An 11,918-nucleotide genomic window follows, 5' to 3' on the forward strand; every position below is an offset into this window, starting at 1 on the left:
CCGAGGCTCTGGAAACAGTAATGGAAGCCCACGAAAAAAATTTCGCTCGCATCTACAAAGAAGTAGAGGTTAACAACGTTAACCTAACTGCTGAGATGAAGGGAAACTACAAAGAAATCAATACGGAGCTCAGCGAAATAACGTTGGAGCTTAAGCGAATCAATGAATAACAGAAAGCCAAAATATTCGAGATGGAATATCAAAAACGCAAGCTGAATATTTGTATGGTCGGTCTGGACGAGTCAGTGAGATGTGCAAACTCTGAAGAATTACAGAATTACAGAATTAAGAAACACAGAATTACAGAAAATCTTGGGAACAGAGATCCTTCCTAAAATACCAGAGGTGGAACAGTGTTACAGATTGGGGACCCGCTCCATTGGCAATAACGCTAAGCCCAGAGTGATATTGGTTATCCTGCGCCAAGTCAAAATAAAAGAAATGATTATTCGTGAAACTCGCAGGATGAAAGGCAATCTGAAATACATGGATGTACCAATACACTGCTTTGAAGATTATTGTCGTGATGTAGTGGACCTGCGTGCCAAGTTCAAGACGGTGATGTCTCAACTATACCTGGAGAAATACAGACCCCTACTAACATACGCTGCAATACTTCGCATTGTCGATAAACAAGGAGCAAGGGTTTTCCTCAACTCGCCTGAAGATGCAGCCAAATACTTGTCTGCACAACACGCAGAATAGTGTATAAATGGCCTTTTAATCTCTGTTATGCAAGGTCACCATATAGTACAATCTTTAATGAACTGAGGATTTGGGACAGAGAGACCTACGTGCTCAGAGTTTTTGAATGCTTTCCCCGTCGGGTTTATATTATTGCGGACATATTGGATTCAAGATTGGAACACTCCAGAACATACTGGAACATTCAAACAATGTAAAAATGACATATTGGAATAATCTAGAACATCTAAGCATTCTTTGATATAGGGAACATTCTGGAATATCAGCAATACGTGGTCAGTCACTCTACCAGAAGCCCCTCGGGGGAATAATCAACAGTATCTAGATGCAGAACCACAGAACCATCATAGCCGGCCGGCTGAAAGATCACTCTACACAACGATCATCGCCCACCCCGGTCAGGGGAAATGCTGCTTATACGTATTTAAAAACTGTTTTTTATTAATGGGAAATATTTCCACTACTTCTCCAATTTATACTTTAGATGTTTAAGCATAGCAATGCTCTTTTAAGATCTAAGTTAATGTTCTCTTCCTTTTACTTGTTTTTTTTTCATCCGCTCTCTCTGATTTATTGAGGCTCTCTCTTCAGTTCAATACCTTCATATTATTCATGGGTTACTATAAATTACACAAGTTCATATAAAATGTAAGTGATTAGGGCATGACAATTGAAGCTTATTTTTGGTATTTATCTTTAGTTTTATCTCATTTAAATTTTTATTTTTACGGGAAAGTGGCCAAGCCACAGTCGACATTCTACTTATGGTAGAATTTAGAGTGTTAGATCCTATGGTATACATAGGAATGTTAAGGATAATTGGATCATTCTGGGATATCCGGTGGTGCAAGGGAGGGAGTCATACGCAAAGGTTGTGTTCATGGAACACAATCCTGTATGACTCTCGGTGGGAGGGAAGGGTAGGGGATTTTTATTTGTATATATGTATGTTTTTAAGCTCGGCTCTCAATGGGACCTCACTAGTGGGATGTATATCTATTATTGCCTCGCACTCTAGAAGCATTACCAAAAATTACAATGCAACATGTATAGACTATGGCTAGTTTGAATATAATGATATGGAACACCGGGGGAATAAATAACCAACTCAAACGCAAAAGCGTGCTCACACTGATGAAAAAAGAACATGTGGACATTGCTCTGCTAAGCGAAACGCACATTCTAGGGAAAGACATAGATAAATTAGCGGACAACACATACCATAATATCAGTCACTCTTCTATTGGTACGAGAACTCGGGGTGTAGCCATAGTCGTTAAACGTAAGTTGAATATTGTACTAAAGGGAGTATGGTCTGATGTAGAAGGTCGGATAACTATAGCTAAGATTGAACATAAGAACAGGAAAATAGCGTTGATAGCGGTATACGCCACAAATTTGTACGAAGAAGATTTCTTCACTACACTAACAATGCAATGTTAGACATTCCCGATTACTCATTTATAATAGGAGCAGATTTTAATGCCATCTGGAACCCAAGGATGGACAAATCTTACCTCGCCTTTTCCAGCGAACAAAAGAATTCATCGAAGGCATTAAAGGATTGGTCGAAGATTACAGGTGTAAATGATTTATGGCGGTTACTTAATCCCACGACCCGAAAGTACTCTTGTCGATCTGCGAGACATAATACACTATCCAGAATAGATTATGTCTTTGCATCACAGAGACTATTTGATAATTATGAAGTGGAAATGATACCCAACGCACTATCAGATCACTGTTATTTACTCCTTAAAGGTACATTTGGTATACTATCCTCCCGAGCCCCAAGATGGCGATTTAACTCGTTGCTGCTTAATAACAAGGAATTCATTACACAACTCAAAGAAGCTCTTATAGTATTCCAACGGGAGAATGCAAACTCGGTGCAAGACCCCAGAATAATATGGATGTTGGTAAAGGGAATGATCAAAGATTTCACGGATAGCTTTTCCTCCAAAATGCGCAAGAATCAATGCACAAAACTGGCTGAGCTGGAAACGCTTTACTCAACGTTATTTAATTCTCTAAAATACAACAACTCAACTCGACTAGAAAATCCAGTTAACGTACTAAAAATAGAGATCAATGCCATATACAGACAACAATCGGAAATACAAATACGCAGCACAAGACAACAGCAGTACTCCCATGGTTCCAAACCCAGCCACCTATTAGCCATGCGATTAAGAATTAATGCAACATTTGCAGATATAACTACCATTAGAGCACAACAAGTACTTGTAACAGATCCTGTAAAAATAAACGATACATTCAAAGTATTCTACTCCGACTTATATAAATCAGAAACGACCTTCGATCAAAACAAAATGGACACATTTCTTAATCAAATTATTCTCCCTAAACTTTCAGAGGATGACGCTAAACAGTTAGAAACACCGATCACACTAGAGGAACTCAAGAAGGCCATAACCGCAATGAAAAGTGGTAAGGCTCCTGGAAGAGACGGTTTCCCATCAGAAATGTACCTTTCTTGTTGGGACATAATTGGCCCCTTATTACTAAATATGATCTTATACTCAGTCAAGGAGGGGAACTTCCATAAGAATGACAATATTGCACTCATAACAGTCCTCCTTAAAAAAGACAAAGACCCCAACGAGTGCGGTAGTTATAGACCTTTAAGCCTCCTCGGAACAGATATCAAACTGTACTCTAAGGCAGTGGTTCCCAAAGTCGGGGTCGCGACCCAAGGGTGGGCCGCGAGCAGCCACGGATGGGCCGCGAGATGATTTAAAAAAAAAAAAATAATAATTTTTTTTTTTTTTTGTCAGGCCACTGAACTTAGAAGCAGGCCAGGACAGTGTTTCTAGTTGTATTCTAAAATTCTATTCTATTGTATTCTAAAATGTGACTATATGGTTTTATATTAACTTAATAAATAAACAAAAACGAAAAATCTACTTATTTCAACGAACATTTCAAACTAAATAACAGATTATGCACATAAAACGCTGAAAACAACAATAGTATTTTAATGAGGCTATTATTATTATTATTTTGCAACAAGTTAGCCCTCTCATAAATAGCACATATAAATGAATAACTAACTTGAACTAACTTAATAGGATTGAAGTGATATTTGGCTTAAAAAATCGGTCACCTGACAAAAAAAAAAAAAAAAAAAAAGCCAGACGATGTGCATTGGGCCGCGGCTCTCTGACGCCTTATTTTCTGGGCCCCGGCCTGAAAAGTTTGGGAACCCCTGCTCTAAGGTATTAGCCATCAGATTACAAAAGCATATGATGTCTTTAGTTCACCCGGACCAAACTGGCTTCATAGGAGGCCGCCTGATCACTGAAAACATAAGACGAATACTGCACGTACTTGATGCCGACAAGGAGGACACCATACCTAAGGCGATGCTGTCCCTGGATGCTATGAAAGCCTTTGACAGGCTGGAATGGTCGTATCTATGGGCAGTGCTAGAAAGGATGGGGTTAGGAAAAGGATTCATCGATATGATTAAAGTATTATACAAAGACCCATCGGCCATGATTACAACAGGCACAATCATCTCCAAAATCTTTCCGGTATCACGCTCTGCCAGACAGGGTTGTCCTCTTAGTCCCGGACTGTTCAATCTATCATTAGAGCCTTTAGCACAATATATAAGACAATCCCAATCCATAGAACCAATCGTAATCAAGGGCACACAACAAAAAATTTGTTTATATGCGGACAATGTAATATTGTTCATGCAAAACCCCAACACCACATTGCCTCATCTGCTCAAGTTGATTGAGGACTTTGGTGATTTATCGGGATTTATGATAAATTGGCCGAAGTCGGCTTTCCTTCCACTTAACACCCCTGCAAAAAAAGATACAACCCTCCCAGGAGAGATACCGATGGTAAAACATTTCAGATGCTTGGGAGTGGAAATATTCCCCACCATAAGACAAACGGTGAAGCACAACTACACAAAAATCCAAAACAAAATCAAAGACGACCTTGATAGATGGGCAAAACTTAAAAACACAGTACAAGCACGGATATCAATAGTTAAGATGGATGTACTACCTAAAATCAACTTCTTCAGTTCAATGCTACCGTTACCCCCTCCAGAGGGTTACTGGAAAAGATTACACTCCTCCACATACAAATTTATTTGGAATAACAAACCACCACGTATAAAAAGATCCACCGCACAGAGAAATAAAGCAGATGGTGGCATGGCATTTCCAGATTTTTTCCTATATTTTAAGGCGTACACATTAAGTCCATTGACAACATGGTTTGACTCCCAATCATTAGTATCCTGGAGAAAATTAGAAGAAAACATAGTAGCCCCACATAGACTGAAGGACATAGCATACACTAAACTACCAATCAAGCACTGTGAACGAAAATTTGGCCCCATAATTACTCATGCGATCCGGATATGGCGTGAATCACAAAAAAGAAATCCTAACCCACAAAAATGGCACAATCATACTCCCTTATTCAATAACAATGCACTCTTAATTGGAAAACGACCTATAAGATTCCCTATATGGGAAGAGCAAGGCATACACTCATTAAGGGATGTTTTTAACAAACAGGGTTTTTGTAGTGATAAAGAAATACGCAAAAAATTTAATCTCACCAAGTCCACATGGCTTATTTACAAACAGTTAGAGCTATGTTTGAAGTCTCACGGTGTTCCATTAGACAGACCAATTGAACACCACAGATACCACAAATTCTTCTACGAAAGAGAGACATCGAGAGGTTTTGTTTCAGAATTTTATCATCAATTACTAACGTCCTCGTATGAAACCCTCCAACTAGACTCTGTCTGGAGGAGGGATATACCAGACCTGGAAAATGACTTTGATTGGCAAGGAGCCTGGGCAAATGTCCGACTTACATCAAGGAACCCGGATCATCAACAAATCAATCTTAACTATATTCACAGGACATACTTGACTCCTATAAGACTGTGCCGAATGGGGCTTAAACAAGATTCCAAATGCACCCAATGTACAAATGGGGACGAAGGGACATTTATGCACATGTATTGGGACTGCTCACCAGTTAAGGCATTCTGGAAAGATGTGACCCAACAAATATCAAAACTTGTATATCTTGGAATATACCTGTACACCCCTCGGTATTACTATTGAATGATGTTTTTGAGTTTGCAGTGAATCCACAGCTAAAGAGATTGGTTTTATCGGGTATCACAGTAGCCAAAAAGCTGATCGCATCACGCTGGTTTCAACCGGAAAAAATGTGCCGTAAAGTTTGGTTTCTTACATATCTCGATGTAATTTACCATGAAATATCTACAGCAAGAATTCTGGGTCTCAATGAATCCAAAATGTCAATGTGGTTAGAAGTGGTGGAGAGAATAAAAGCTAGCTTATAATGGTAGTGTCTGGTTAGGTGCGAGGGATAGTGGAGGTACTTCTCAAGGTGGGGTCCGGGAGGGGGGGGTTCGAGCTGGAGCATATGTGTGTAGGTTTTTTAGATAACAGGTATTAGGGGTATATCTTATATAAGACAACTAACTAAAATGTGATCTCATTGGATGTGCCCTGACAATTAATGCTTGTATATCTTATCGTGTGTTGTCATGTTTGTTTATATGTTTTGTTTAAAAAATAATAAAAAAATAAAATACAAAAAAAAAACATTGTTTTACTAAAGATATATCATACAGCATTTGGACTTTTCAGAGGTTAATTTCCCCTCCCTAAAACAATTACCTGGTGCACCTTTAATGGATATGTGGTAGTAATACATATAACAGCATATTCACATTTATTAAATTTAATTTATTAAAACCACAGACTCACTGAAATGGGCAGACTCGAACAGGAATGTGTCTGTTTGACTCATCCACTGCCTGGACACATCTACTGACAAATATACTGCATGGGAAGAACTTCGTTTCGTCTTTGAATGAGTGATGCATGATTCATTTGTGATGAATTAATTTGGAATGACTGAGTGCTGACCCGAGGAGTGTTGATGAATCTTTGTTTCCTTTTATTCAAAAGTTCAAAGTGTCAAAGTACGCTTCAAGAGAGAAGATAATACAGCCATATTTACACGATACCCAACGAAGTCAAAGAGGCTATGCTCATACACAAGGAGGCAGAGTACTATAACAACCAGAGAACCTGTTAACAACTCTATTAATTTTTTTTTAACTAATTATTAAGGCTGTCAAAGTTAACGCGACATTAACGCGTTAACTCTAAATTCCTTTAATGACCTCGGGCCCCCGTGGTTTGGGAAATCCGGAAGCAATGCACTAACGTTGATGCCGCGGCAAATAATATTATCAACAAACCCATGTTAGCACAATGCCTAGACAGGACCCTATTTTGAATGGCAAGTTTAGCTTCAAAGCCATGCCAGATGGCTCTCTCGACAGGACAAAGGTCATTTGTATCTACTGTCGATGTGAGTTGAGTTACCACCGGAGTACGTCTAGTTTAAGATACCACTTGTATGCCAAACACAGTGCCATTGCAGATAGCCCTACCCCCGTTCCTCCTCGCTTGAGGCAAAAAACGCTGGGTGATAATATGCGGGGGAAACAGCTGGACAGCGCTACAAGCCGCAAGCTAACAACAGCGGTCGCTAAATGGGTGGCTACGGCTTGCAGGCCGATTAACATTGTGGAGGATGTCGGTCTGCGTGAAATCATACGCATCGCATCCAACGACTGGACTTATGAATTGCCTTGTAGAGCCACTACTACCAAGAAGATTGGCGGCTTGTATGAAAACGAGAGAGCCAAATTGGCGGAGGCATTGTGGATGACGAGCACAGTTGCGCTCACTGGAGATTATTGGACTTCACTCGCTAATCACAGTTACCTCGGGGTCACAGCGCATTATTTTGACGAGCAGTGGGGACTTCAGTCACATGCGTTGACTGTTATGAAGACAGAGGAGAGGCACTTTGCCAACACATGCGCGGAGCACTTCATGCAGGTAGCCCGAGAATGGAACATTGAAGATAAAGTCAGCGCACTGACCACCGACAGTGCACGCAACATGATAGCAGCGTCCAGCCGACTCCCGTTTGAGCACATGCCTTGCGCAGCACACCTCCTCCAACGAGCCATCACAGTGTCTCTACAAAACAGCCCATTTGATAATGCATTGGCAAAATGCAGAAAGGTAGTGGGCCATTTCAGACACAGCGCACCAAATTCAGCAGAGCTTGAGCAGCAGCAGGTTGCAAATGGAAAATCTAAAGAGGCACTCACACCAGACGTTTCAACGAGATGGAACAGCACCCTGGAGATGAACAGGCGGATTCTGAGGAATCAAGAACCACTGAGAGATGTCCTGGCCCTACATGCAACCAAGGTCACAATGCCAACAGCAGCTGAGCTGGATAAATTGCAGAAGTTGGAGACAGTACTGGAACCCTGCAGGTGAATTATTGATACTCTCATTGATACTATGTTTGTTTCTGACTCAAAGTGCGTGTGTGTGTGAGAGAGAGAGAGCTTGGAGAGAGTGTGTGTGTGTGAGTGTGAGAGAGCTGGGAGAGTGTGTGTGTGTGAGAGAGAGCTGGGAGAGTGTGTGTGTGTGTGTGTGTGTGTGAGAGAGCTGGGAGTGTGTGTGTGAGAGAGATACAGAAGGGGCAAGCTAGAAAGAGCTGGGAGTGTGTGAGAGAGAGAAAGAGGGGTGTGTGTGAGAGATAAAGAAGGGGCAAGAGAGAAAGAGCTGGGAGACTGTGTGTCAAGTCAGCTTTATTTTTATAGCACATTTACAATTACTAAAAGCCAACCAAAGTGCTTTACAAGTAGGACATGATAAACACATACAATGCAGTAACAAGTAAAATACACTAAACTTACAGAAAAGGGTATTGAACAAAGTGTGTGTGTGTGAGAGAGGGGGGGGGGGGGGGGTCCTCAGCTCTTGTGTGGGTGATGTAACAAGTTCCTAACTTTCTTTCCACTATTATTGCAGGTACATAACAGAACTTCTCGGAGGAGAGAAGTTTGTATCCTGCTCAGTGGTGCTGCCAGCCTTGTGCCATCTGTCACAAGTCATGGATGTCTCTGAGGATGGCCCAGCATATATGGTGAAATTCAAGGAGACCTTCACAGCAGACTTGAAGCAACGCAAGGACAAAACAAACATGACATGGCTGAGGGTTGCGACAGCTCTGGACCCTAGGTTTAAGGACCTCAAGTATTTGAGCAAAGCTGAGAGGGCTGAGGTGTGGCGTTCGATCAGTGCCTTGCTCAGGGAGTGGCCTGCACAGCAGGAACAACCAACGACGTCTGAGCCACCTAAGGGAAAAAAAAGATTAGCTCTGCTTGCTCCACAGTCTTCATCGGATGAAGAGGACTGCATTGAGAAATGTGTGGAGCGCTACAGGGCGGAGCCAACTATTGACACGGAGGACTGTCCGCAGCAGTGGTGGTCCAACCATGAAGGGGCACACAGCATGATGGCCTGCCTTGCACGCAAGTACTTGGCAACACCTGCCACCTCCGTGCCATGCAAGAGGTTGTTTTCACTGTCTGGGCATATTGTTTCAAAGAAGAGAGCCTCCCTGTCTTCTGAAAATGTCAACAGGCTTGTCTGTTTGAGCAACTGGCTCAGTGCAAAGAAATAATTACACACACACACACACACACACACACACACACACATTTGAATACTTTATTTGGTTCCACAAATTATATTACATAAACAGGGAATCAAATGTATCGGGGCCAAGCAGCACTGAACACTTAACGGACACATAGCACCTCCTTCTCCACGCGGCTAAGCTGCCAATAATAGCTGAGACAGAGCAATATTTGGCAATTTGTTTGTCTTTTGTCTTTGACATTGCAGCAATTCTCAGTCAGGGCTTGTTTAGTGTGGTAACGAGGCACATGTTTACCAAAAGCGTCCAGTGCATCTTATATCCCCACTTCACACACACACACACACACACACACATATCAATCAATAAATATATATATTCGGTTTAATCTGATCCTTTGTAACAGTTATGCTTAGCCCAGTTGTTGTTATAACTAAGTCTAGTGTATTCCCAAGCCTGTGAGTTGCATTTGTTATATGCTGTATTAGGTCAAAGCTATCCAGTAGATTTTTTTGTTCTATAGTTTTTGAGTGTTTTCTTATTAAAATGGATGTTCAAGTCTCCATTTCGGATCACCTTATCATATCCGGTAACACATAGTGAGATCAGTTCAGAGAGCTCCTGTATAAATATTGGTGAGTGTCTAGGCGGGCGGTATATTGTGACAATAATAGTTGATTCTGTTTTTAGTTCAATGGCAAGATATTCCATTGACATGAACTCGCCTAGTTCTGTGATTCTAAACAAGAGTTTTGAGGAGAAGATTGCTGCAACTCCTCCGCCTCATTTATTTTTTCTGGGTATTTGAAAAAAGTTATAGTCTGGTGCTGGTATGAGCTTAATATTCTTGGAGGCCATCAAGGCATGACGCATGTTTGCTGCTAGGAGCTTTGAACCTAAGCGATTTGGGAAGAAGCCATTTCTTTGAAAACGTTCTGGGTTATTCCAGAAAACATTGAAGTTGTCAATGAATTTCAGGCCGTGTACAAGACATGCAGCCCCTAACCATGAATTAAAATTTAGGAGTCGACTGAATGCTTCTTGTCCTCTGCGAAAGCATGCAATTGGTCCACTGATGGACACATCAGTGTCTATGTACACAGACTGATGTTTGTCTAGTGTGTTCATTAAACGTGTGAAATCGTCTTTCAAAGTCTCTGTGCCAGTCTTCTTTCGCAGGATGTCAAACGATCCAGAGTGAATGACAATTTTTGTTATTCCCGGTCTGATTAGTGTTGGAAGTATTTCGGCCAGCTCTTTCACAGATGTATTGTCTAGACAGATATTTTCTGTGTTTGCCATCTCCACATACCTTGTTGTGGAATCTCCAATCAGTATGCAGTCTATTTTCTGTGTGAGGTTAGCATTTTTCTTTCCAACAGTTTTGGGGCCGTTTGTTTTTGGGCTAGGCCTAGTCTGCCGGTTCTTTCCACAGTCCTGTAGCCTTGGTGAAGCCTCGTTAGCCTTCTCAATAGCCGGCATGTTAACGCTGGTCCCGTACCTTCGGCGTTGGCTACCGCGACGTTCTCCTCGGCGCATTATAGTCTTCGCTGTTAGCCGTTCGCTCGGTCTGGGTCGTGTTTGCTAGCCGTGTCGCTCGTGGCTCTGTTTTCCTCGTCGTCTCGTCGTTAGCATGTGCTCCGATGTGCCGGCTGTTAGCTTCGCTAGCATTAGCGTGAGCTCCGGCATGCCAGCTGTTTGCTTCGCTAGTGTTAGCGTGAGCTCCGGTATTCTTGCTATTAGTGTCGTTAGCGTGAGCTCCGTTACGCTCGCTGTTTGCTTCGTTAGCGTTGTTAGCCACGCTTCTATGTCTCTTTGCTTTGGGTGTTGATATGCGTGTTTCCGAGAGTAGGTTGAAACTATTTCCTGGCGGTACCGGGGGTGAGGTCCTGGTTCGTTTATTTCTCCTTTTATCCTTGACGGTGGTCCACTGCTTTGGTTTAGCTCCTTGGTTGTGCCAAGGACCGTCTTTTGGGTGGTGCTGTTCTGTAGCTACTAGCATAGGCCAGGTCTCAATCATGGTATTGTTGGCTATATTTGTAGTAGCTTCAAAAATAGAGTCAAGGAGTTGCTCATCCTGCTGTATTTGGTACAGGGTAGAAACCCGAGCCTCCAGCTCTACAATCCTCATACTCATCTTCAAGCAGTTAGTACATTCTGTGGGAGAGCCGAGTCCCGGCATCTTCCCTTATTTCCTGTCTTTTCAGGTTAGGCTAAGCTGAAGCTAAGCTAGGTACTTAGCTGGTGGTGGTGGTGGTGATGATGATGATGATGATGGTGGTGATGATGGTGGTGGTGATGGTGGTGATGGTGGTGGTGGTGGTGATGGTGGGTCACTCACTGCACAACCGGGGTCTTTATGAAATATCATACAGGAGAGCTGTCCGTCGCTCTCTCCTAAACGGGGCAGCTTCCGTCGCCCCGGAGATGTCCGTTTCTCTCCCCTACACGGGGCAGTTCCGTTGCCCTGGAGCTGTGCTATTACTCACACGACCAAAACCACTGTCGTCTTCCGTCTCGTTAAAACTCAAAATAACAAGGAAAACCTTCCTCGTCTTTCATAAATATCCTTGCCTTCCGACATAGTCCTTTGTGTGTAGCTGATAAGACGGCTCGCTATTCCTCTCACGGAG

Source organism: Notolepis coatsorum, assembly GCF_963971535.1.
Source record: "Notolepis coatsorum genome assembly, chromosome: 19".
Lineage (NCBI taxonomy): Eukaryota > Metazoa > Chordata > Actinopteri > Aulopiformes > Paralepididae > Notolepis > Notolepis coatsorum.